This window comes from Columba livia, chromosome 2, assembly GCF_036013475.1.
Source record: "Columba livia isolate bColLiv1 breed racing homer chromosome 2, bColLiv1.pat.W.v2, whole genome shotgun sequence".
Lineage (NCBI taxonomy): Eukaryota > Metazoa > Chordata > Aves > Columbiformes > Columbidae > Columba > Columba livia.
The window spans coordinates 139,426,846-139,454,835 of record NC_088603.1 but is presented as its reverse complement, the minus strand read 5'-3'; the positions used below and the strand labels follow the sequence as shown (position 1 = coordinate 139,454,835).

Genomic DNA, 27,990 nt, shown 5'->3' with positions numbered 1-27,990 from the left:
GGGATAGCAAAAAAAAGCTCACTCGGATTAGTTTTCTATCTTGATTTTATCTTTATAGAGTTTTGCAAAGCTGATAAAAATACAGAAGTTCACACAGAACAATTTATCTGGATTTCAGCCAAACCTTTGACAAAATTGTGTGTCATGAGCGTCTGTATCAGCAAAAGTAGCTCATTTTTAACAATAGGATAAGTAGTTCTTTAAAACATATTTTACACCTTGAAGAAGTGTAATAGTAAGGAAAACCTTATACCCTATAGATCTATAAATTTTTCATGTTTTCTTTGTGTGAACACCTACTCCACATTACAGCAATTACTTATTCTCAGTGCTTTTTTTGTGGGGGTAAGAGGGGTCATTCATACGATCTCCACTTCTCTTGTTCTTTTTGAAGTTGCACTAGGATCTCCACCTGTAGGCTGCTTATTATATCAAGTGGCTGTAGTTTCCATAGAATTAGAGCTACAATGAGCTTTCTATTAGAAATTTAATTCAATCCTTGTTTATGCCTGCTTCCAAATTCTAATTGCATTACATTTCCTGCCACTGGACCCTTGCCTGGGACAGGTTTTTGTACTGGAGGGTACAAACTGTGCAAATGTCTCCCTTTTCCACTTTAGGACTGGCTAGGAGAAGTATACCTTAATTTGCACTTGCAAGGCTCTCAGTGCTTCAGTTTTTTTAATAGCAGCTGCTGAGCTTGAAATGGCTTTGCTTTCGGAATATTTTAAAATTAATTTCTTTTTAAAGAAATTACACTCTTCTTGTGTGTTTTTACTCTGCCTTCTTAGTGGAGATTTACAGTTGAACTCCAGACTAAGAGCTGCTTTTGGTTGGGGGTGAGGGGTGGTGCTGGTCCGTTTTGAAAAGTCTCAAGATTTTATCTTGAGTTTCAGTATTTGCTTCTTCCTTTATAACTGTCATTCTTGGACGTGAATGAACCCATGACCGTTTTAAGCTGCTTTTTCTTTAAGTGTGTTTCTACTCCTCACATTTGTAACACCTGAAAATACAAACACAAATTTGACAAAGGGTTAGAAGTTTAAAAATTCTACCTTATTTTTTCGGGAACTTAAGATGTTTAAGCCAGTCTCATTATTTTAGAGTTAGCAAAACTGTGTTTCAATGTGAGTTTGAAAACAAGGGACTTAACAGAGTGCAACAGGACAACGGGGGGAGGTGGGGAGTATGTTTTTTAATGTGTTTGTAGTTTAGTTTTTCTTTAACATAGATAAAATTAAGATCTTTATTTTTCATTTTCAGTGACTTCTATATCATATTTGCTTAGTTTACACGTCAAAAATCTGTTTTATTCCAGCTGCTGACCTGCATCTTCCACCTGAGATTTGAAATTAAAATATATTCATTCTGCCTCATAGCTCATTGCTGGTAATAAAGATCCTGCAATGGGAAATTAGCTGACGATTTTGTTGATGATGTGCAAAACAGAATAGAAGCCGGCTCACCCTCCCAGAGCTAACAATAGTAACAACAGGTTTTTTGGTCAGAAAAGTAAAGCCGCTCTAATTCCAGGGTACGCAGGGAACATTTCTGTGGAATAGGAGTGTGTGTCTTAGCATAGCGGCTCTGCCGCCGGTAATCCTACATTGCGCTGCCGGCCCTTAGCACGGGCACCACAGCACCAGACCGGAGGGAAAGGCAAAAAGAGAGCTGCCAGGTTTCGGATGGTAAGGTCCTTCAAACGGAAATGCCAGCGGAGACAAGATGTGCTCTGCTCAGTCGGAATTAGGCACTGGAGCAAACGGGATTCAGCTCTCCTGGGCGGCTGAGTGATAGCTGGGGTTATCTCCGTCGTGAACGAGAGCTGGTGTTTTTCTTTCTTCTTGTGCCTAATAAAGACATTATAGTCACATTAGGAAAGATGTGTTCCTCAGCCCAGGATTATTTTTCTTAAATCTTCACATAAAAAAAAATCTTCACATAAAACTTTGTCTTTATCAAAGAACCTCCAGAGATTTTAAAACAGTTGTGTCTCTGTCTCTTATCCCTCCCCACAGGACAGGGAGAACAAGGTATGGACCGGGACTACGAGTCTCAGTTTGTTCAGTTTGTTCTTTGGGAAGAGCAACACATGCATGAGCAGCTTGCAGCCCCTTACAAGGTTAAAATTTTGCCTGTGGCAAGGATTAGTTTAGTGAAAATGCGTAAATAACATGGGTTTGTCTGCAATGATACATTCAGGTGTCTTGCTCAGGATTATTACCAAGATTAATTAATCCAGCAATGGGGAAAACACACACATACAGAAATGAGGTGCTGTTATTTGTGATATGAACTTCATTTATCAAGAACTGTCTCACCTGCATTCTGTACTACATGCCATCTAAGCCTCTAAGACTAATTTGAGGGAGCCTGAAATACGAAAAGTACCAAATAACCAAAACTCCAAATCAACAGATAAAGGCTTCTTCTCCTCTTCAAAGATGGAACAACCAGGGGTCTTGGATAAAGTGGTATTTAGTGTTGCATCTGGGACGGGTTCACTGTGGGGAGCAGCACAGGAGCAGGAGAACTCTAGAGATAGCAGACTACAAAATTATGGCATTATGAAACATGGAGCAGCTATCATAAATTGTTCTCTACCAGATTGTGTAATTTGACTCATGCAAAATCAATAGCCTGATTTTAGAAGACAGTGAAAATATATTCAGAATAAAACAGTATTTAACATTCAGAGGCAAGGTTCTTCAGGACTATATTGTTACCCCCAGCATTCTGGAGCTAGTTTCATTGGCAAACCCAGTGAAAAATCACAGATGTCTGTCAGCGAAAGAAAGAAACTTTATCTAGTTTGTTTCTTCCCACAAAACTAGACAACCACATCATTCCTTTTGGACATTTGCCAAATCCTTTTGGATGGTCGGATAGAGATGCCTTGGAGTCGTGAATAGTCTTATTTCTGCTGTGAGCTTACAGTAGCTCTGCTTTATGTTTTTTCCGCTGTGAACCTTGGTTGGGGAATGCCTGCTCCGTGGATTTTATCTTCTCCTTCCTGGTAGGATTACTGAACACAGTTCAGTTCTGTGCTGGCTTGCAATGTAATGAAGCCATATGAAGTGACATTACTGGCTGCAAGAGGATCCCTGGAGAGATTAGCACATGTATTGCCCTCAAATATCTGCTGAACAGAGTAGGCTGAAGCAGGAGGAGGAATTCCTATTGCACCAGGCAAGAACAGACAGAGGGTGCAGTGGAGGACTTCTTATCAAATAAGATGAAAAAGATGAACCTCTCCTCTTTTGGCAGACAAAAGGAAAACCTTAATTTCTGAAAATATTTATGGGAGGGAATAAAAAGACCAACTCTAGCGGATATGCACCTTCTGTTACAGAGCTACAGCCCTGAGTGAGGTAACACTCTTTCAGTGTCAAATGACAACATCAGGAATTTTTCTCTAGTAATGCTACAGAATTTGGCCCATTAAAAAAGACTAGATTATCCTTCAGTTTTCAATCAGCTTTTCCAAGCCAAATTCTCTTTCTTGTTTACATTCATGTAAATCCGTAGAGGAAGTAAGATGAAGTAACTAGTCCCTAGGTTACAGCATTGTAAAATTTTGTTTTTATAAATTTCATGAGTCAGCTTTTAGGGACTTGTTTTGTTATCATATTAGCAAACATTCTGAATCCCAGGAAAGTTCATCACCTCACAGTCTTTTTTTTTCTAAAGGAGTTCTATACTGAAAAGGAATCAAAAACCACTTAGGAGGTTTTACTTGGGACTACAACTTTTGCCAAGTGGTTCGGTGGAGGCCAAATTCTGCAAATCCTAAAATGGCGTGAGTGTTCCTTTCTACTTGAAAAAGACTCACAACTTACAGGACTGCTCACGTGCACAGGGAACTGCAGGATTTGGCCTTTTCTGGCAAGGCTAAAACCCAGGCTTTGCTGTATGTAGTTAACCTGCATTTTGTTTAAAGGGAACCCATCAGGGAAGTGGAAACAGATTTTTCTTAACTAAGTGCTTACAGTTGAATTTAAAAACGCTGCCCTAGTCAGAGGTTAAACTGTTCCCTGCCTCACTCTTATAAGCATTTTAAACTGTCTGTATTAAATACTGTAAATAGGAAATGCAAGGAAAGAGGGTACAATCTGAGCACAAGAAAATGTAAAACAAAATGGCAGTCTCGTTGTCCTTATTAAAAAGTATGAAAAGTCCATTCAGCTGCTTGTGTTTAACCAATAAAAAGTATGGTTTCACACCAAAGAACAATTTATTCTGTGAATTAAAACATTTAGAAGACCTTATTAACAATGGTGAGCACTTACACAAGCAAAGTCAATGGCCGTATAGCACATGATTAAGTGCTTACTGGTACAGATACTGCTGCAAAACTGGAGTCAAAAGTATGTAGAATAACTGAACATGGTTCAGGTTAGAAATTAATCAAAAAAAAGCCCAAAGATCTGAACTGCTGCAGTGAAATAAATGGGGGTGTACATACACAGAAACTGGGTTCAAGAAACTAAGCCCAGTTTCTCATTTCCATTGCATCCCTTTCTGTCTTGTTGCAGGATCAAAAATCTTGCAGATTAGACCTATCTCTATTGTTTACTTTCTTGAAGGTCTTGGCTTGTTTTCTGCATGGAGAGAGTTGGAACTTTTTCCTTTGAGGGCGTAGCTAGAAATGTTTATATACACATCACTGAACCTATTGTGCCTCCTGTCCACCCTCTCTCAGTGTCAATATACTCTACATAACCTGATCAGTAATGCAGCCGTGTAATTAGCTACAGAGATCTAACTGTGCGTTAATAAAAGGCCTAAGGAAAACAGAAATCTGTCTTCCAGTAGGAGTGCCTGTCTAAACATTTGTTTCCAGCCTCCCAGGCTTTACATAAAAACATAGTGCATCTCTTCCTTAACAATAGCTATAAATAAATGGACACTGACTTCAGTCAATTTTTACTCTTTAAAAAATTACTCATTGGCTTATTATTCTGCTTTTCTTCTACTTATTTTATAATTTCTACTTTTCTCTAACTTGCCCTACTATTTCCTTCAGTTTCTTCCCACCATTCTTGTACATTCTCACCAAGATTTCTTGTACAAATTTTGTTGTATTTCCATTTTCAAACTAATATTCTCCTTTAAAATTCTGGGTTTTGCTCTATTTTCAGTTTGCATGTCCCTTCATTTCCTCTATCTAGCAAGTTCTTCTGATTCTATATTCTGCTTTTCTTTTGTTCCACTATTTGCAGCCTCTCTCCTCATTGTCCCTGCTGTATTTTATTCACCTCCACATCCTTCTTTTCCCTGGCTCTCTACTCCCCTTCTCTAGCTCGTGCTCCCCTTTACTGCACCCTTTGTGTTTATATCCCCCCTGTACTGTATGGAGATATTTCAGACAAGCCCAGGGAGGAAACTTCTCTTAGCATGTTTCCCTGCAATGGGTGTGAAGAGGCTTGGTGGCAGGAGGAACGGCAGAGAATTTCCTTTAATGTGGAAAAATCTGTGAAACTTTTAAGAGATGGGTATCTTTTTTGGTAAGTAAATGGGGCAGTTTGAACACCAGCCAGTAACAGTGGTGCATGGGTACAGCCAGAAAAAGCTGCTTTTTGAGGGAGCTTGTTAAGGCAATGAAAAAAATTTTGTCCAAATTTTTTTAAAAGAGACAAAATCATGGGAGAATTAGCAAGTAGCCAGGACTGACTGTAAGCACTTATCTGTCTCTGCAGTGCCTTTTACACCAGAAGAGCAATAACCTCCAAACAGAAAGCCCTTACCCTAGAAAATTGCAATTTATCAAAAACAATTTTAAAAATTTGCTCTATGTTCTTTGTATTTCTTCAATGTCTTCACGCTATCATTTTTTTTTGAGATGTTTCCTCTTGCAACATGCAACAGTTTTCTCTGCTCTTCTCCTCTGCCTCGTGTGTGCTGTCCCTCCCTGTCTCTCTGGATCCCTCTGACGGCTCTTTCTCCTTCCAGTGTTCCTCAGTCTGACTCTTCGTGCACTCTTTCTATTCATCTTTTAGCCCAGATGTTTCATCATACTTTCATCACCATAGAGGTCTCTATGCTAGCGTCTTCGCACGCTACAAATTATATGTTTATGCTCTGCTGGCTTAGCCACAGAAACTGCCTCTCTCTCCTTCTTCCACTTGCACGCGCTCTCATTCTGTCCTATGCACACACATTGCACCAGCGCTTCAAAACTGAAACAAATACGTGGATATATGAAGATTTCCCCAATATGTGTTTGTACATGTAGGCTCCACAAATCTAGTCAAAGCCTGCTTACAGGCTCCATGCCAGACCCAACTTATGTGGAAATTGTAATACAACCTCCCGCTGAAACACATGTTAAACCTCTCTTCAGCACATGTACCCCACTTTCTTCTAGATTGCTTTTCCACATATGCACAAAACCTCCTTCTCATGTATGTTCTCCTTTCCTGATTGTTCCATCCTCTGCTGACTTTTAAAGAAAGATGTTCAGGTTTTAAGTTATAAGTTGAGTGAGTGTTGTTTGGGACATGTTTGTTCCTTCAGTTTGGAAAACTCTCCTGGTTTTCTCAGGAGGGTTTTTTTTGGTGTTTATTCCTGAAAGGAACAGAGGGCATCTTTCTTTTGAAAAGTAGGATTTTGGTAGCAGCTTGCTGAGCAACTGGCCTGGACCAGTATCCTTACTTAATCTCAGGAGAAAGCTGATTTGACTTTTCAGAGGACAGTATTTATAGCATGGTTTTGCCACACTTGGTTTTAGGCTTTTGTGCTTGCTCTCAGACATGTCAGTGAAGAAATAAAAACAGAGATAACAGCAGTTTCATGACCGAAACAAAGCTCTTGAAACCAATGCAAGGAAGGCCAACCATAACTATTGATTCTTATGTGACTAATGACCAAGGTATAAATGGTGCAACACTACCGACCTCTTTCAGGACTAAGTGGCACAGAAAGGCTCACACACTCCATAAAGAATCTGATTGTGTCAGGACTTGGGGAAAAATATTTTACAACATTTCTTCAGGTAATCTCCCCTCTCTTGCCCACCAAGACAAGGAAAATATGGAAGCATGGCTTTCAGCCTTTGTGCCGAAACAGTTTTTTGCAGTCTATCAAAGGTACTGAATGTCAGCAGAACACTGCAGCTGCATTGCCAACAGCCCTTTCAGAAACGTGACTCCCATGAGACTTTCCCTTGCTGATCATTGATGAGCTTAAAAGCTGGATCTTGACTAAAGCTTATAGGACCTCTCTGTTGGCCTGTGCTTTCTGTGTTCAATGCCTCCAACTCACAGCAAAACTGTGTGATCCAATACCCAGATCCAATACCTTCAGCCCTCAATCTGTTCTCAGGCTCTCCATTCAACCTACTACCAATCTAGCTTACTCTTCAGCTTCATTGGGAATTTTTTACAAGGAAAAAACAACTATTCTGCTCTTCAGACCACATTTAGACATCCCAGTGGGTGCATATTTGTGTGCCCCAGGGTTTTGGTTCCTCAGATCAAAACTGGGATCTGGTTAAAACACAAGCTTTATAGACAGGGTGCATAAGTTTTTTTCTGATGCAAACCCAGATACAATGGAGCTGAAGAGAAAAGTGGTATGTAGTGAGAGTTCAACTTAACATGGGACTCCTATGCAGCTGTGTTTCTTCCTTAATTTCAGGAACTCCAAGATATTTTCACGGCCTCCAGTTTAGAGGTAACCTTAGCTCACCATGCCAGACAAGGAAGATGTCATGGCCTTGTCAGCAAGTAATACTGAAAGACTTGCACCCTACTTACATCCCAGGAGTCTCAGAGTGTTTTCTTTCTGACAAATAAAATAGGAGTAGGAAGCAGAATAGACTTATATACCAACTCTGAGACCCAGTGCTTAAAGCTGGGTTGGCTTGCAGCCCACTATGGGCAGTATTGGGTAACAATTGGTCTAAGCCATCAATTAAATGTTTCTATCATTTCAGAATGAAATACTAGCCACCTTCTAAACACCTAGTTATTATTTGTATAAACAGATGTCACATCATTTTCCCAAGTCACCTAATTTCTCTTATGGTAACCAGCTTGCAGGCTGATTCACACATATGCCAATTATGCCACAGGACAGACCCTTGTTTGGTGCATTTTTTGTTGATATTGCCTTGGTTTAAAACCTGCATAGTAGCAGCTTCCTCCTGTATTATGTGTGTCAAAATGCAGGAACACACAATGTGCCTGAAGTCTGAACTCACAGAAAGCCTCACAAAAGTGTTGTTTAGTTTCATGCGTTAAATAATGTCCAGGAGCCTGGGACATGTCTACATCACTGATGAAGAAACTTCTGCCTAAGCCAGTGTGGGTTGATAAGAGGTAGAAATGTGCCTGAACAAACGAGTTCTGCCTTACACCATCCTGCTGCCAGACCCTGTCTGGCTCATTTGCACAGCAGCGCTCTGTGCCAGGCCAGCCTGCTGACGTGGTGCACTACAAGCTGAGAGATCACTGCTGGGCTCAACACAGAGCCAATGCTAACGAGTATCTGACTACCAAGGAGTGATGGTGAGCAGGAGAAGGAGATGCAAAAGAGGGAAGGAAGGCTGCCTGCTGTCTGCTTTTTTCCATGACATTCTCATTTTATATTCTCATCATCATATTTGCATATACTTTTATTACTTATGTTGGTGCTTTTCCATACTATTTTCTCTCCTTTTTCTTACTGATTATGAGAACTATCCATTGATATTTCTTCCAACACTCTTGAACGCATGGGAAAACATCATTGCAGCTACTAGAGAAAGACGCTATGGGAAGAAACCAACTTCAACATGATGCTGCCGTTGCACCTGTAACCAACAGGCAAGCAAAAAATATGATGCCATTGAAACAGAATTGAGGCATTGCACTGAAGACAGAAATATCCCATAACTTTTGTGTCAAGGTCATTCTTATCAACAGGATAAAAACGTGCACTGGAAAGTCTCCCGTGATACAGTTGCATGTGTGTGTTTAAGCGCAGAAAGCCATAAACAACTTCTAGCAAAAGCTTCTGATACTGCAAAATTAGACTATTTCTGCATACACATAATTAATTTTTAGACAGAGCTGTCCTGTAGCATGAAAATAGAGAAAATGAACAAGAAGTACTTTAACAGACAGAAAATCCACCTATGTAACATTTTTAAGCAGGGATAAAAGAAGTGACCTTCTGCTCAATGTATGTGCAAAGTGGATAGTTTTCTTTCCTTTTTTTAATTTTTTTTTTTTTTAAATTCTTATACCACAGGTTTCAAGACAGGGATTTGGAAAATATCTGAAAACAAACTTTGCAAGACAAAGATTTACAAGTGCTTGTGTCTAACTTTCTGATAGGGTAGCCAGACATCACAGAAAAACTTTGCTTGCCTCTCAAGAATATTTGAGCTATCCAGATGAATTGGGTATAGAAGATAGAGTATGTAAGGGCAGCTGGATGACTGAAAATAGAAACTCTTGAGGCTAAAGCAGAGCCATTTTGGAAGAGAAGTCTGTATCTGGAGAGCCAGAGGCACAGCAAACTGGCCAAACTCTATCAAGGATATCCAGGAACCTGGTGAACAGATGTGAGACATGTGAGGAAATGTGGTCCAAACAGCAAAAGAGACTATGAAGAACTGCAGCATCCCTAGCAGGCCTTGGAGCATACTAGGAATGGGCCTTGTGAGAAAATACACAACAAGAAGTTAAAATTTTGAGCTGGAGGTTACCTACACAGGAAGTACTCATACGTGTCTTGCAAATGCAAATGCAAAGCTAAAGCACTGTCACAGCTGAAAACAAACTTAACCTCTATTACTTTTTGTGCTGCATATTGTGAATTGAGACTGTTTCCCAACTGAGACGCAGTAACTTAACCCAGGAGTGCATTGATGTGGGTGGTTGCAGTCACCTGATCACAGTGCGAGACAGTATCTCTTGCAAAAAGCCAAGAAAATATATAGTCAGCCATTCCTGAATAATGCAATACACATACCAAGAGCCTGAACAGCATCCTGAGGCTCCACACAATGTTGTCTGTCTATTTCTGCATCCATAGCCCCAGCATCACAGTCACTAGTGGTAGTGAAAGGATGAGAAAGTACAGTTCATATGAAAAAAATGAGAACTTGCTACCACCAAAAACCCAACTGACTGCTGAACAGGAGACCTTGTTGTAATCAAGGATCCCCAGGACAAGCTATCATCTTGACTAAGTAAATTCTTATCGGTATAATACAGCAATGGTCCAGCATATGTTTCTGTGAGATGTCATTACACCACCAGGACACTGGCATTGCTATGAAGGATTGTGGTACCTACCTCTATGGAGACATGATCAACACTACATTGAGAAGCTACAGCCACTGAAAGGACTGAGTATACTTGGCACTATCAGAAGATAAACACCCATTAAACTCCTACAAGGTATATCCAAGACCCTGTGCTACAGCACAGTGTGGAGCAACAGCTCTCCAAGCCCTGAGGAAAATACATCCCACACACAGCAAAGAAAAGAGAGAGAGATGAGTGTGTTAAAATACGTACGATGCTAATGACTTTAAGGCTTCGATGACGTGTAACAAAATGCTAACTACCTAAATTGGCAATGGTATTTGCACTTAATTTTGATATCTCAAATAAATGCAGTAAATAGGACATTGCTATAAATATATTCCCTATGGGGACACTGTTGTAGGGTGATTTACTGTATAAAACATGTCAGTGCGTGCCCTGTAGTGTTGACTGACATAAATAATGTCTATGAACTGAAGACCCATCTACACTACATCAGTAAATGCAGTGCCAGCATCAGCTGCAATACCTACATCAGCTTTAATCTAAATAGTTCCTGAAACAAGACCGACTATGCACAGGAACAAGGTTTAGCACAAGCCTTATTCATTTCCTAGGGGTGAGTGGTTATTTTACATAGGTGTCTGTGCAAGTCACAAATTACTGATGACATTGTCTGAAGTGGTGTGAGGATGCTTACTCATACTCAAAAATGAAGTGTAAAGTGACTTTGAGGAGGTGCTTGGTCAGAGAAGACAACATGCAAAGCCGAAAAAATATTGCCAGGCTGTTGAATTGTCTTGACTCTCTCTGTATTCTTGCTTGAAAACTGAGTAATCCCAGATTTTCATTGTCGTGTGGATTTGGAGAAATTCCCTTCCAGGCATCCTCTTCCCTCCACATTTTCTCCTTACAATCTCCTGGGACCAGTAGTGCCCAGGGAGGGGATGCCAGAGGACACATCTCCTCCTGGCCCGGCTCCTCTGCACTGTGGAAAGGTGGGGAGCAACGTCTGCTGTCAGAGTGCAACTGGGTGGCACCACCACTTTCTCTCTTCCCTTCCCCAGTTGGTTTGCTGTGGAGTGGAGCACCTGGTCAACTCTTTTGCTCCACTAAGCACTAAAGCTGTTGCACACAGTCACATATTACAGAGACACATATGAGAGAGTCAGGCAGTGAGGAGAATTCTTTCCTGTGCCCACATCCAGCTATGTTCAGTCTGGATATAATTTAGTCCTAAATAAGTTTAAATGTCTTCTGATATAAATTCTTTTCAACATCTAAAGTACTAATAACATTTTAAAATTTGACTTAACCTTTGAGTGTTGTGGGTCAGTAACCTTTTGAATGTAATCTTTCAAAGGGCACTGCAGCCAAAAGAGTCCCTAAGGGTGTGTAGCCAGGAGCACTTATGAAGAGTAAGGAAGATGATATGGCTGCTACACTTAGCATTGGTAGAACTCTTGATGGACCAGAGTCCATTCCTGATGTTTACAATGCATAGAAGATGCTGATAGGTTACACAGACTATGATGAAGAGCCATGGGACTCATTAAAGAATCTGAAAATATGTTTTATAGCAATAGACTCAAAAAGTTGAATCTGTTATTTTAAGAAAGAAGAGGCTAAGAAATGGGATGATCACAGACTGTAAGTATCTATGGCAAGGATATGATTTTGATAAATGAGAGTTAGTCTAGCAGACAAAGGCATAATAAGATTTAATTGCTGGAAGCTGAATCAAGACAAATTCAAAATAAAAATAAGGCACAAAAATGTGAGGGCAAGAATAGTTGTTCCTTGAAACAATTCACTGAGGGTTGCTGTGGGCTCTTCATCACTGGAAATATTTTAATTGAGATTGGCTGCTTCTCTAAACTTTGTGCTCCAGTTCAAACAGGAATTAATTCAGGGAAGTCCCATGGCTTGTGTTGTAAAAAAGGCCAAGCCAGATGATCACAGTGGTCCCTTCTGACTTTATAATTTATGAGCTCTGATATAATCAGACCCTAGCACAATATAGCCATAGGCAAAACCACTTCCCATTCATCACAGATTATTTTGAGAAATGTTAACATCTTCTCGTTATTTCATCAGGATAAATCAGGCATTACAGTTTATGGCTGTATTAAGCTGGTAAAACATAACTGTAGTTTCGTGTGTCTTTACCTCATTACCTCAAAAACCCTCAAAACCTTTACCCAGCTCATCCTAACTATTCAACATATAAAGCATTTAAATTGAGAACATTGAGAACAATGAGTTCAGGCTCCAGTACCGCTGAGTTGTCCTTCAGTAAGAACACACAAAATGTATCCTAATAAATGAGCAACCCTAAAGTAAACCCTGCATCACTATCACCTGGATGTAACTACACCTAATGTCCCCTTGATCTTTGCACAGAACTCTCATTGCGTACACAGCAGGAGCAGTAAATGGCTCTAAGGAGGTAGATACTGTTTCACAAAAAGGTTTAAGACAAACACAGACAGCAGAGAAGTGCTGATTTAGTAACAGAATATTTTACAGCAAAGAAGGTCACAAATTGGCAGCATTAAAAGTTTTATTTTGGTTAGTTGACAAGTGCAAATAAATGCTGTACAGAACAGGTAGTCAAGAGCCAGCAATATTTTTCTTTTGAAAATGTTATCTTCCCTTAGATCTTCTTCAGTAGAATATCATCAGTCAATCATAAAGCTGGTTGTTCCAGCCAAATACTTTTACCATTACTCAATCCTGTGTGAATACTGGGTTCACACAGTGGAGACATAATCCTGCAAACCCTAAAGAATATAATGTTTTCTAATCCAAAAAGAGCCCAATTCCCCTTTATAGATTAGGAAATGAATCTTCTCAGAAAGTGGCTTTTAAGACAAACTGGACTCCTATTCTAGGTAGATAGGCTTAACTAAATTTACAGAGTTGGACCCTTCATGATTAGGCAGAGAGACAGACAAACAGCTTACCTCCAGCATGTTTTTCATGCACAATCAAGTTAGTATCTTGTGACCAGCTCACGAAACACATCTGACTTTTTATCTAATGAACAATTTCTAAAAATCAGATAGCCAAGAGCAAGTGATGGACCTACCAGTGGCTTTAAAGAGAAAATATGAAGAAATTTCTCAGAACACCACATAGCTAGTTGTGTCACATGCTAGCCATTGATTTACCTGAACCATCTAGATCAGACTGTTTGTTGCTTATTTGTTTAAAGTTCATGAGGAATTAGTATCCCTTTAAAAATTATAATGCTATTTTTCATAATCATAACAAAAGAAATTTCGAAAGTGCTATGGAGTCCCATGAATCACCTTTTCTCCAAAGCTAGATCACATTTTAAGTGACGGTAAGTAGATGTTATATAAAATTGCCACAGAACTTTTACATGCTTATCATCAGCAATACAGGTGATTAAAAACAAGTGGATTGAGTTAATGAGCCAACAAGCAGCAACTTGTGGATGAAGTTCAAGTATGCTACAGAATTACCAGTAGGGCTCAAGATGATAATATCTTCTTTGGTTTTGTTATTTTTTTAGTTGTCCTGACTGCATCTCTACAGTCACATCCTCCAAACCTTTTCCCTCTTCTGGCTGCCCATTACACTTTCCCACTGCCACTCTAGACATCCATATTTCATTCCTGACATTGTCTCTTTCATGTTATGCCTTTTCCATCATGCTGAATTACTTTTACCTCTCACTGGACATTTACCTAATTTATACTACTTGAATTCAGCTTGAAACCACTGAAAGCAAGGTCAACATTTTATCCTATTCTTCATAGCACACAAATGTCATGACTTGAGCTGTACTTCCTTGTTTTTCATCCCCAAACTGGTACTTAGACAAAGAAAATGTTCTGTAAATGTATTACCGATAGACGTAATATAATAATTTGAGCACAAGAAGATTAGATTAATGGTTTTGAGATGACTGCTGCCTTCTGGAAACAGAGTTGTCTTTGCGGTGTAGCTTTTGATTGCCAAAGATGCATGGATTGACCTGCATATACCAACAACTAACAATCACGCTGTTGTACACTGTCCAAAAGAAAACAAATCTATTGGCTGAGAAAATAAATGAAAGACTATTTATTTCAGTCCCAAGGAAGAAGTAGCAAAGCAACCTAAATGAAAGCAAAACCTCTGAAAAGAGAATTGCATCTCTGAGAAGATGAAAGGGGGGTGTCAGGGATATCTCATGATTTATAACAGCAGGCTGTGATGTGTGAATGTGATGTGTTTTCCTAATAAGAGGAATAAGTGCTCTGAGTTGATCCTTAAATAAATGTATAAAGCACTGAAAAGCATGAGCACTGTGTATGGCTTGAGAAGTGTAAATACAGATATGAAATAACTGCTCTTGAGTGCAAGAGGCTGGGTGATAGAACAATGAGAATGAAAGAATACAGTGTTCCTTAAAGAGTTTACTGTTTAGTGAGAAGAAAATGAACATACTGTCTTCGGTCCTCTCTCTTCTTTTATCACCTTGCCAAAATTGTTTGCCTTTGAAAAATAATGAAGATTTTTTTAAATAACAACACTCCTTGTACCTTAATACGTTGCTTCATTTCTTCAAAGTGCTTAGCAAACATGGCTAAGTCTTCCTAACAACATGGCCCTAAAATATTACTATGAGATAGGGAAACTGAACCCTGGAGATGAAATGGCAAAGCTTCTAAGTGACACTGTTGCACAAACAATGACCATAGTCATAAACAATGCCATTAAATAGCTGACAGTGTAATCAAAGGTGGAACACATGGTTTCCTGCTGCTTCTTTTAACATCGTGGACCACACAGCCTGCCAGTAGAAATCCATTTAATAGCCTTCTCCTTCAGTATGTTCTTACTCTGGTGTATAAGCCTCTTACCAATGAGTAATTGATTCCTGAGCTATGAGTTTAAGAAGTTACACATTATGCCTCACTTGCACATTTTATGAAATGGGATCTAGGATCCCTTCTAAACACCTTGTATGCTTGGAGGATGTTGGGAATCCAGTGTGACCTGGAGAGATTCGAGTATTGCTGGATGCTCCATGACTCTAGTGAATGAACACCATTGTCTCCACACCTTTCTGATAGGAAAATGTCCCCATACCACTAAAACTGGCTCCACAATGGACAAGCCAAACTGAAAGAATGAAGACTGCTGGTTGACTTAGATCGTCTCTTACTAATATCAAGGTTCCTCTCATGATTAGGCTAAAACAAACTTAAGGGACAACTTCAGAGTCCATTTTGCTGTAACTGCCCATGCTTTACTTTTTCTTTAAGGAAAGCTTTTAACCTATGAGCAACTTGGAGAAAAAGCAAATTTACAACACCCTCACTCTCACCCAAATACCTAAGTTCCAGGTTTGACCTGATATGTCAGTAGTAGGCAAAAATATACAGTTTGTAAGAATACATCAGAATACAAAAAATACCGTAGAACACTGATACAATGCAACAGAATGCATAGAGCTATGTGGTCCATACTATGGGATAGCATAGCTTTTTTAAAATGTGTTCTTCAGCTGGGTCATGCTCATACAGAATTGTCTTCTATAGTTGCACTTTGAAGATCTCAGAAAGCTTTTTCCAAAAAAATACATTATTTGTAAAAATGTCTGATAAGACTACTTTTATATGTGACTGCTCTGCACCTTCGATGACTTTAACAAAAATTTAAGCGCTGCTTGGCATGTAGTTAATAGAGCTCTGTCTTTCTGCTAACTCACTGAAATACCAAATCCAGCATTCTGGATTTGGAACACTCCCTTGAGGACTTTGTGACCATAAACCAATAAATGGATTACATTCATTCACATGTTTTTTTCCCATCTGTGACAGATAATGTGGCATGCCACAACTAAGGTAACATGGGCTAGACAAAATGCCATTTCTTTCATGCCCTACAATTCACCAAGAAGCATCAGGATAGATTAGATGCCAAGACTTTCAAAATCTTGAATCAAATGCAGAGGCTGAACCCCAGAAGTTTAAATAAGGACACTGACATTTTTGAATATCTGGATGGGGACATCACTGTCACAGAGCAGGAATACTCACAGCTCAGCTGCAGATTGGTAAAAATTGCATGGAAAGCAATCAGCTTGGGAGTATGAGGCAAGAACTCCCACAGTTTTCTTTCCTCCTCCCCCAGCCAGCAATAAAAATCCCACAGAAAAGAAAAAGTTCCTTTTAGTTTGGATTTTAGATGTTAAAAAATAGGTTTGTCACTTTTACGCAGAGCCTGATGTATTAAGTCTCAAATAACACAAGAATTCTTATATAACCCAGTAATCAGTGGACTCAATTGTTTATAATATGCCAACAGTAAATGCAGGAGGAATTTATAATCATATTTTCATGGGGAGTAAGCCAAAACCCCTTCTGCAACTCAAACAAACTGCTTCACTTTTCCATTTTGGACAGGTTTAAAATGCAAAGAGATATGGCAACATGTCAGATAAATTTCTCTTGTGGCATTTTCCCCATAGGGGTGACGCAAAGCATAAGTCAGAACATTAGCTTGTTATGTCCAGTGTGTATTTTACGGTTACTATACAGGTGGATGGTTACAATAGTCTGATGTCAAAATCTCTACAGAAAAATAACTAAAAAAATTACTTCACTGGTTAAATTTTCTGTTCTTTCTGTCAATTCTCCACATTTCCCCCCCCCCAAAATGTTCTTTTCTTTCTCAGCGTATCTTTCCAGTAGACTTTGTTTTTTTCTTTCTTTCCTCTCTCTTTTAGACTCCCTCAACAATGGAAATTAAGTGGGGTTGACTGAATTGGTTCAAACACAATAGAAATACAGTTCCAGTGCCTGGAACTTACAGACAGATTTCCCCTGACTGATGTCTGCTAGTCCTAGCTGTTTTGAGACAGTATTTTAAAATTATTTCTCGGATGTTTCTTCTTCAAATGAAACAGTCCCGTTCTCAGTAGAGAAAGAGACAATACATTCCTCATTTCCTCTCTATTGGCCATCAGCTGCTTTTTCTCCTAGACTTCTCTCTTCCCCTCTTCCATCCTCTCCCATCTCTAACCTGAAGCTTCTCTTAGAAGAGATTTCAGCTCAGAATGTACTTGACTACCCCAAAAGCCAATCCATGTCCCTCTAAACGTCCCAGTGCTAGCAGGGCAGTGTTCCTGCATTGGCTTGTCTACACCAGGATTTATAACACAGTAGCATTGCAAAAACATATCTTCTCTTGCTTTCAGCCAGGGTCGTTTTTAGACACAAGCTGCCCTGGGGCTGGGATGGAGAGGAAAGGAGCCCTCCCTGGACCCGAACCAGGCACTTTGCTGGGGGAGTGGGACAGGAGCAGAGGGGATGTCCTTTGGGCAGACGTGCTGACTGATGCCGTGAGGTAGAGGAGTGTGGGGATGATGGCAGGAAAGGCTTTTTGTCAAGATGTAGCAGTCTAGCTAAGGAAACTGAAGGACTGAGTGGTGATGCAGATACTTGCAGCCTGGTGGGCATTTTTGGGGGTCCTCTGCTCAGTGTGGTCCTCTGCTACTTTCCTGATCTACTTGAGAGCCCTCAACACTCTCATTCCTGCCCTTTTTTGCATTTGCTCCTCACAGCACTTTTCTTTTTGTTAGTCCATTCTCCGCCAGGGAGGTCTTGACTCTTTGGTTAACCCATTAGTATCCCAGCCAGCCCTGAGCTGAGGCAAACAAAAGCTTTCCTGCTCTCCCATTCATTTCTGCTCAGAAGAAAGGGAGGAAGGGTTGACACCCTGGGGAGGGAAGGTGTGAAAACAATGATCAGACCAAGGCACAGCTATAACTTCCGTCTGTGAATGTGGGTTGTCATGGAGAAAATTAAGATGCTATTTTTCCCATCCTGCAGACAGGCCAGTCAGGGGACACACTTCACCTGGAAACATTTCGCAGATTCTTACTGACGCTGGTTCCTCTCCCAAAGTCCAAACACTTCTTCTGGTCAACACTTATATTTACGCCATAGCTTTAAACGCCAAGATCTCGGTTCAAAGTGGTGCAAAACTGCCAGTTTTTCCCTTGGACTTAAGGCAAAGCAACCTTTTCTGCACTTGGGCAAAAGCGCTTGTCTTCAGTGATGAGGCTGAGACATTTGTGCTTGAAACATTCTTGGTAATACAACTTCAAGATGCTTGGCACTGCTGAACTCCAATGAAAGAGTCTGATGCAAGAAAACAGATTAAAGCTGCAACGTGGTTGAAGGGAGCTGCAGAAATTGGACTGAGGATGGGATTTGGCCTCTACCACTGAACATTCTTGAGGCCAAACATGATATGGAAACTGTTTCAGTACTCCACAGAATCAACATGCCAGGGAGCCTGAACAGCTTCATTTATCACTGTTCCACTGCTGGTGCTTGTCTTTACATGGGGTTATAACTTTTCCCATTAAATCCCATGTCTGACTCAGTCCCTATTGATTTCTAAGGATGCAGAAAGGTGTTTATAACCAAATCCGTGTATGATTCCTTTTTGAAAAGAGGGTTGTATGCTTAAAATCCTTCTGACCAAGAACGTAAGAGTTTGACTGTTATTCTGAAGCCATTGAGGGTAAATGGAAAATTAATTGTTGCATATAGGTGTGGTGAAGATTAAAAATACTGTCTTTAGTATAGAAGAGTGTCTGTGGCAGTACCCTAACTTTACAAATAAGGAGAGAATTATGGGAAACTTGAGCCTCTTTGATATCACAGAACAAAATAGTAACTGTTTCTTCACTCTCCATCTCCATCTGATTCATTGATCTTAGTGTTCTCAGAGTGCTTCTTTGAAGTAGCCCAAACACCACTCGCTAGAAGAGCTTTCCACTGTATTTTTCCCATGAATTTATTGAAGGTTGTTCAAAAAAAGATTTCACACATATATGCTTATTTTCATATGGAAATCTTTAACTCATGAAATGAAGACAACTCTTTGGTCTCATATCCAATATTTGTCCTAGTTACACACTTTAAAAGAGATGATACTGATTTTCACCACTGAACAAAGAGCACATTAGTATTGCAAGCCGTCGTTTTCCATCCAGCTAAGCTTTCTTTGGAATGTAGCTGTCAATTTTTCCTTTTTCAGACCCTGAAGGAAGTATCCACATTTATTCAAAATAACCAATCCAAACTCTTGGACTCCTCAGAGCAAAATAAGCCAGAAGGTGGAGTTGCAACTGTAATTATGATCTCTTTAGTGCCTGAGGACAATGTCTTTAGTTAACTAGATGCATTCCACTGCTACTAATGCCGTCTGTTCATGTTTTAAAATGTTTGTTTTGTCCTATCTAGACATAGCTTTCAATGCTATTGACAGACACCAGCAATGTGTGCAGCCAATAAACATATGAAAAGAATAACTGAAAATATATCTTATTGGCCCAAAATCAGGTTCAAAGATTCTGTTTCATAAACTATTAGCTATTCTCTTATTTGACGTAAATATGATAAATGTAATGCTTATCATACCGCACTGATAGTTTTTGAATTGTTTTAGAATAGTGTATACGTGCCTGACGTAGAATTAATCTGATCAATCTTCCATATGAAAATACCTAAATTACAGAGAAGAGGGAATCATAGAGAGCAGAGAAAAAGCAAAGCTTTGCGCACTTAAAGCTATAAGCAGTTTGTTCTGGGAAGAAAGTATAGAAACATTGCAAAGCTACAACTCCATGAGAACACTTTGCTGCCATAGGCTTTCCAGTTTTTGCACAATGGTACCTGATGAGAGACTGCTTTTAGCTTCACTTGCAATTAAAACTATTCCAACATTCTTTGCCACAAGTAAATATTACTCGAGGTGGAAAAGAGCTTTAAGACTGTGAGCTGAGAAACACAGTGCAGTGTAACTATGCCTGCCCTTAGTCTTTACCCTTTTAGTTTGAAATGCTTGGGGAATTTTTTCCACAGGGGGGGAAATCTCTTTCTGACATTATACACTGCAATTTCCTATCAAAATGTGATTAGCAGAGCCAAAAATTACTTGCTCAAATACCATAAAAATTAGCACTTTTTTGAAATGTGAGAACATTCAGAAATGATACTTAATTGTCAAGATTTTTTGCTGTCATTTATTTATTTTCCTTTGACAAAAGCTCATGCCACAGATCTGAGATAAGCTGTGCTGTTGTAAAACTAGTGTGAAAGCTTGCCTACAATAAAGTAACTGAGAATTGTAAATTATTTGAACAACTATGAAACAATTTTGTAATTCTGTTATACTACAAGTTACTCAGCTGTTCCAAAAGCTCGGAGGCTCTGTGTGTGGATACACATGTATGCATGCATCTGTGTGTGCGGGTTGTATCTATAAGGAATTTTCATGGCAGTGGATTTTTTTAATTTACAGTCGCATACCTCAAAAAAGCTAATGCAGGTGTCTGTCCTTTGTGCTACATGGAAAGAGCAATTTAGTTCCTTCAGGAGTAGGAGGCTGAAGGCAACGGAGGATGCCACTCAAATCACGCCAGAGCCTGATCAGAATTGGCTGAGCTCAACCAGAATCCGCTGTGGCACGTGTGGGTTAGGTAGCCAGCTGGTTAGATGGGGGGTGTGCGTGTGCATGTTTTACTGTCCATAAGAAATGGGAGCCAGAGAAGCCGAGGGGCCCAAAGCAGAGTGGCACGGCTCTGCGGGGAACAGCCGCGCTACAAAAGCAAGCTTGGAAACTTTGAGTAAGGAAAGTGCCTGTTGTTTGTTTCTACTGCATTCAGAGAAACAAGATTTTGAGTACACGCTTTGTAAATAAACCAAAGGCATTCCTGACTCCTATCATTAATTTCTCCTTCTAATGGAAAAAATCCAGCAAGTTTCCACTCTGTGAATAGGGGCAATAATATAAGCACAAACACAGGGTCAAGCCAAGTGCTATCCTCACTTATACTGGTACAGCCCTGTTCAAATTAGTGCAGGAAAACAGGTCCCTCGACAGAAGAGTCAGAGAGATACTTTCTCTTCTATTTAAATTTTCAAACCCAGAAAACTAAATGTAGAGGGACCAACTGTGCTCATTCTTTTGACTAGAAAGTAAGTTGTACTTCCAACAAAGGGCATACAATTTGATTTCTCTGAAAAGTTTTAATTTACGGACCAGCATTTTTCTGGTAACTCAGGCTGCTCAAATCCCTTCTTCTTCAGCCTTTCCAAATGCAAAACAGTTATCATTTCGCAGTACCAGGCTGCCTCATGAAGAAGTGCGAGACCTGATTTTTTCAGACTCAAATGTTATGAGATCTATTGGATAAAAGGTAGTGGGCACTCAGTTTCTGTATGGTCAAAGCTATTTTTACATAAATGTAGGTCTTTGGAAATATATATTTTTTTATATTAAAAATATATTCTAATATGTATTTTATATTACAAATAACTAGGGGAGAGAAAAAAACAGTTTTTATATACGGCAAGCTTGAGTCATGCACAGTTCATGAGTAGGAAGATGTAGAAAAAACCCTCAGAATAGCTGTACCTGCTGGCCACACACATATGCACATGCTTTAGGATTGGAGGTCATTTGATAGCGTATCCTCCAAATTAATGCCATATTACAGTTAAACACTAGCAGAAGCCTTGAAATTTTCTACCTTCTTTTTAAAAGTCACCTTTGAAAAATCACCTTTATTCCCACGAAAACATTGTATTTGAAGGCTTCTAACTTTTTCTCCTGAGATAGTGAAATAAAAAATTGCATGTAAGATTGAGTGTAGCCACTGACATAAACTGTGCAACATGCAGGCAGGGTTGTCCCGAGTGTGTTCATGCTAACAGCCTTGTGCACCCTGATCACATCTTGCAGGAAGGCAAGAGGAGAGATTTAGGACTGAACTGAACAATTTGTCCTCAAAGACTTCCACTAATGTAACCAACTCTTGTACAAGAGCAGTCCTAGTGCAAAAGTGGGGTTCCCGACCACTGCAACACAGGTAAAATTGGTAATCTAGTGATAACTAGACCATGTTAAGACAGTCTTGTCAGTCTTGTCACATTCCTTTTGAAGGACCCACCTCTCTATGAGATTTCTTGCTTGAGGTGTCTTGCAGGAGTAGGCCAGTGGCCAAGAAAGCACAGTAGCCCAAATGGTGTCAAAAAATGGCTGGGAGGGAATTTGTTGGACACTGCCTCTCCAAAGCCACAGAAGCTGGAAAGGCACAACAGATGTTACCATGTGCTGGAGTGGAAAAGAAACAATGGCTGTAAGAAGGACAATGTCTTAGAAGACATTTGATCTGTTGGTATAAATGAGGGGAGAACAATAAACCCAAATTTTAAAAATCAAGGTTCTAAAGGAAGTTAAATTAAAAGTCCAGAGAAACAACTGGACTGAAAGAATTACTGTCCTTCTGGCCTTGTGACTTCTGAGTTCCTGGCTTTTTATGTTTGAAATGGGCTTCTTATGTTTGAAAACAGGCAATAGAAGGGAAAGGCAGGAGTACAAAGCAGGAAATGCACAGTGGGTCTGCGAATAGTTAATGCAATAGCAACTTCTACACTTCTGTTTCTGGAAGAGGTGGTTCAGAGATAAAGTATAGAGAAACCAAGGAAGCAGATTGAGGTAAAAACCTGAAAGAGACCTTTGAAAATCAGTAGGGGAGCATAAGAAGGAGTTTCCAGGGGACTTGCTAAAAAGTGATTACACACATGGGAGAACCACAAGAAGATAGAGGAAAGACAAGAAAAGAGAGGACAGGATTGAAGGAAAAGGGTCTAATCACTGGAGAGAAGAGAGAGAAAGCATGAAGTTGGGAAAAGCAATCCAAAAGCAGTAGGACTCAAGCTAAGGAGATGGGGGTGGGAGAGGTCTGAAAATACTTCCTAAATACAGACCTCACTCACTCACGGAGAGTTTGTACAAATGATGAAGTGTGAGTCCAGCTACATCTCCACCTCAACACCTCCCAGCCAGCCAAAGCCTTCTTGCCTCATCTGGGCTGACAACTGCTTCCCAGCAATGGAAGCCCCATCGCCTGCCAGGTGCCCCAGTCCCTCTTCCTCCCACCCCAGCTACTCCCAGTCCCACTTGCTCCCCTGCATTGGCTCTGGTGCTTACCCAGCCCTGAACTAAGCCAGAGTAGAACTAACCCGACAAAGCAAATAGTTTTCCACCAGCTTAGTGTACTATTAAGCAATACTTTAAATAGCAAAGAAAATACACGGGATGACATATGGAGACACTTTCCCACAGAAGCATTAAAGGGAGTTTAGTCCAGTGCTTAGTTTCAAGACATACAAGTATCTTTGAAGTCTATAACCCCACCTTAACTACTGCTTGCAGTTTCAGAATACCAGATGGAGAAAAGGATGGATATACAGAGGCCAGTGTTTATTCTGAACAACAAATTTAAAAGGTTACAATATTAAAAAAAAAAAAGGTGATCCATGCAGAAGCATATTGTTTCTGCATACATTAAAAGCTAAAGAAATTGAAATGACAGGTTCTCATCACACTGTGAAACACCTTATATATTTAACCGAAACTGGATATACATGAAACAGATGTATTTGGTCATAGCCACAACATAACAGATCGTAACTGTGGAGACAGAAGGTCAGAAGATAGCCCTCTGCCAAAGCAAGTGTGGAAGGACTATGCCAATGAAGAAACAGGTAATATTAATGTTGTATCGCAAAAAACAGCAGCACAAGGCAACATCCTACAGCCATAGGGCTGGCTGGCAGTCCCTGCAACATTTGTCTGCTGTGGGATCTATGTTAGGCTTTGTACAGCATGCTGATGTAAAAAACAAAAACAAACAAAACCAACACAAAACAAAACAAACAAATGAACAACAAACTTTACAAGTCTTAGAAAATGCCCCAGCAAAAAAAATGGTGTTTGGTTATACACATATGCTCAGATCAGGGGTATAGAGCTATACATTATAAACATGAAATGATTATTCGTTTTTTTAGGGGTATAATAGAGTGTTAACAGTGCAAACTATTGATAATAGTAACTTGTAACACAGTTATTCCCTAAAAAAAGGATGAAAGGAATATAATTATTAATGTGTACATGTGGATGCAGCTACACACGGCAACAGTACTTTTACATAGAGAGAATAGCCAAGGCATACAGGGACTCCACTTGCAGAAAGCATTTGGTGAGAGAGAACATTATACATGGAAGAAGAAATAAAAGCTGAGCATTTCACTCTCTTGGCTCTGTTTCTATGTTTGCTCGCAGAGCAATCGCTGACTTTAGCCGAGTCTGGCTCACTGTTCAGCCTTGCCTCGGTGCTTACTGTCAGCACCTGCATTTTCCACCGTTTGCGATAGTGTCTGTTCATCAAAGTGCAGTAGGATACACACTTGAGCTCAAAAGGCCATGGTACATGTGTATCTAGCAGAAGGAGATATTTATTTGGACAGCTGGGTGACACTTGTCACTCAGCTTTCTGCTGAACGTTTTAGAAGGGCAGGCTGCCAAGGGCAGCTCTGTCGTACCTGTGCCCAGGATGGGAGGGCATGACCATAACACGGTGCTGCTGACCCAGTTTGTTCAGGTTCACAGCATTTTTGTGGAGGAGGGAGACACGTGGAAGCTCTGGTCTCCCCAAGTTGCATGGCTCATGCACCTGCACTGTGTGGGATCCGTGCCTACCTCAGTGCAGGTGACATGAAATGTACAGGCAACAGAGAGAAAGGTCCACAAAATCTGTAGGTTAGGAGAGACGGCAGTCTTGGAAGCCAAATGGCTGCTGAGGCAGGGAGGAAAGCAGAATGCAGAGCTGCCTTTCAGCAGAAAACTCTCTGGAAGGGCTGGCCAAGGATTCTGGGCAAAGACGTTGCGTGCTGCTGCTGACTCTGTTTATTCTTTGTAAATAAACAGCATTGCACCAGAGAATTACCATCAATCTCACATCCAGGGGAAACACCCCGAAAGATCTTAAATGCTGCCACACCTCTCAGAACAGACTGTGACAATACAGCTGGTCCGGTTTCTAATGTCCTGAAATACTTGCAGGTATACTGGTCCTAACTGGCAGAGCTGGACACCATCCCACCCTGCGGGCATGGGGAAAGAGCTGCCATTTCTACAGCAGCCTGGCTCAGCAAAAAGGCCCCATGTGTAGGGTTAAAGCCCCAGTGAAAGGAGAATTAGGGGGCAGAGGATCTAAGGTAGGGATTTTGGGGTATGTCTGCTTGTACTACTCATCTCTCACACAGAAATTGTGTCATCTACCTCGTGTAGCATTAGTATCAATAATAGTTGAACTCAGCTGGAGTGAAAAAGGAGAACAGGTTTATGAGATGAAAAATCTCTTTTGACAAACTTTACCTGGGAGAGAGAGGCTGAATCTCAGGTCTCATCCTGCAGGTATCCTGTGCAAGCAGTCCTCAGTAACTTCTCCAGAGATCCAGTTTTGTCCATTGATTAAGGCTAGCAGGATTTTGCCAATGATAATATCATCTTTCTGTGAAGCAAAGCAAATTAATTAAGTTCATGGTCTCTCCTGGCCTGGCTAGAGATGCAAGTTACTAAATTCAAAGTGATACCTGATAGCAGCTGAGAGAAGGAAAGGCAAAAGTCCCACCTCAGATCCAAACCTCAGATGGAAAGCGCACGGGCAAAATGCAATCACCCATGCTTATCCACTCTCGTTGGCATGCAGAACTCTTTGGAAAAATTATGTGGGATCTTTGTCATGAATGACAACGGCTGCTTTTACATCTTATCCCAAAAGACTCCACTAAAAATCCTGAGGAATTTCTTAAGTAACCACATATGTTGAACTGTTACTTATCTTAATGAAAAAAAGATAGTCACTTAACAGAAAGATATCCAGAGATGAGTTCACGCTATGGATTATACAATATGTAACCCCCTCAAAAAAGAGACAATCTTAATTTATACAAGCACAAATTTTCCATCTGAAAATACTAAATGTAATTGTTTTCCATCACTGAAGGAAGTCCTGGCTCCACTGAAGTCAATGGCAAAAATCCCATTGACTTCAAATGGATCAGGACTTAAACCTTTGCCTCTAAGAACATGCCAACTGATTTTTAAATTTTCTTAAAAAAAAAAAACAAAAGAAAAATGTGTTTGTATTTAAAAGTTTTTAAAGTTTTGATGCCAAGTTTTGTCCCAGAGTGAATAACTTCAGCGATGATATAAATCTATCAAAATATGTTTCAAAAATGTAAAGATGAACACACCCTGAAAAAATAGCCCTGCTCTCCTCTTCTGCTCAGGTTCACTCAAAAGAATTTTGTACAGACAGTAATGTGAATAAAGGAGAAAAGATAAAACAAACCAAATAATATCCAACCTTATGGAGATAGTATGCAATTTCAAAATAGGCAACATATTGTAGTCCTAGGCATTTAATAGCAAAAATATTAATTTCCCCAGCTTCAATTTTGTTGAGATGTCAAATATTCAGGAAATAACATTAAACTATTTAAATTACTTTACATCAAGTTAAATGAATTAATTACAGGTAGTTAATCTGAAAAAAAAATAAAAACCACATACCTTTTCCATTTCATTTAATGTCTTGTGTAATACAAGAAAGTTTGCAGACTAAAGGTCAGTCTGTCACTGTGTCCTGTCTTCGGCAATTTTTAGCAGCATTTGTTTAAGGACGAAGTATAAAGCCAGGTTGAGTGTGGAAGCATCAGGTCAACATCTTCTAAAATGCAGTAGATGCAGAGTTCATAAAAAGACTTTATTTTTTCTACAAATTCATTTGAGATTTTCTAAATCAGTTCTGTATCTGACAATATTGTCTTGTGGAGATCAATGAACTAACACTGTTGTTTGGTGTTATTGTAGATCACATTGAAACTTCTGCTTAAATAAAACGTTTGTATCCTTCCCACTTTAATCTTAATTTGTTAATAGTAATGTTAGTGAAGAAAACTTTCTTCTCTACTTTCTTATTTAAGTAGAGAAACAGCTGGTGCCTTTTGACTCCGTTTGAAAATTAACCAAGCTCCTAAACTCGAAATAATACCCAAACTAAACAAGTTCTGCAGTTTTCCCAGATGCATTAGCAGAACTCATTGATCAATGCAATGATAGTATGACACGATGATGATACAATTTTGCTATATTAGTTACAGTGGTACCAAAGGGAAAAATAAAAAAATAAAAAATAAAAAATAAAAAAGCACTCAACGCTGCAGAATGTTGTAGAAACGATTTCTCTACTTTCTGATTATGATTAAATCTTGGTGTGCTTTGAAATCCCTAATGTGTAATGCGAACCAGGATTTGGGGTGTTAGGAATGCATCCCCACCCTTCTTCCAAACGCTCTGTAAATTATCATCTGCAGACCCCAAATCCTTGAGTGGAGGGGGGAAGGAAGGCGAGGGAGGAAGGAGCGGGAGCAGGAGAGGGAGGGAGAGAGAAGAGAGAGATTAGAAGCACTTTTCACCTCTTGGTCCCGTCATTGTGCTCAGCGCCGAGCTCCGTGCTTCGCATCCAGTGTTATCGTTAGGCCTGATTCAAAGGAAGTGAAATAGTCTACTGAGAAAACAGTGGAAAAAGTAAAGGTCCTGAAGAAGTAAGTGCTGCATGTTGAAACGTATGCATGTCACACCCCATTTGTCTTTCATACTGAAGAATAAAGCAGCCTGTCCCGCAGCAGTTATTATACACCATATTCTTTATTTTAAAAATGCAAGAAATTTGGCACAAAGAACAAAAAAATCAACTGATGAAAAGCATTTATGTCATGGTTTAAATTAAGACCTTTGTAATGCAAGAATTACATCAGCAGTGGGCTTAGCTTAATGA

The 27,990-nt window shown here is 39.8% G+C and overlaps 1 long non-coding RNA gene across 2 annotated transcripts; it reads right to left on the bottom strand.

Moving 5' to 3' along the window:
* Positions 1 to 30: 30 nt before the first annotated feature.
* LOC110355359 (uncharacterized) lies at positions 31 to 27,760 on the bottom strand. 2 transcript variants are annotated; one of them, XR_010470681.1, is made up of 4 exons: positions 27,629 to 27,713; positions 26,724 to 26,880; positions 25,524 to 25,659; positions 31 to 1,850 (listed from the first exon to the last, which is right to left on the bottom strand). It is a non-coding gene; the product is annotated as an uncharacterized LOC110355359 (long non-coding RNA). The 2 variants fall into 2 exon arrangements; XR_010470682.1 differs by having other exon boundaries at positions 1,716 to 1,850; positions 26,724 to 26,877; positions 27,629 to 27,760.
* Between the last annotated feature and the right edge of the window lie 230 nt (positions 27,761 to 27,990).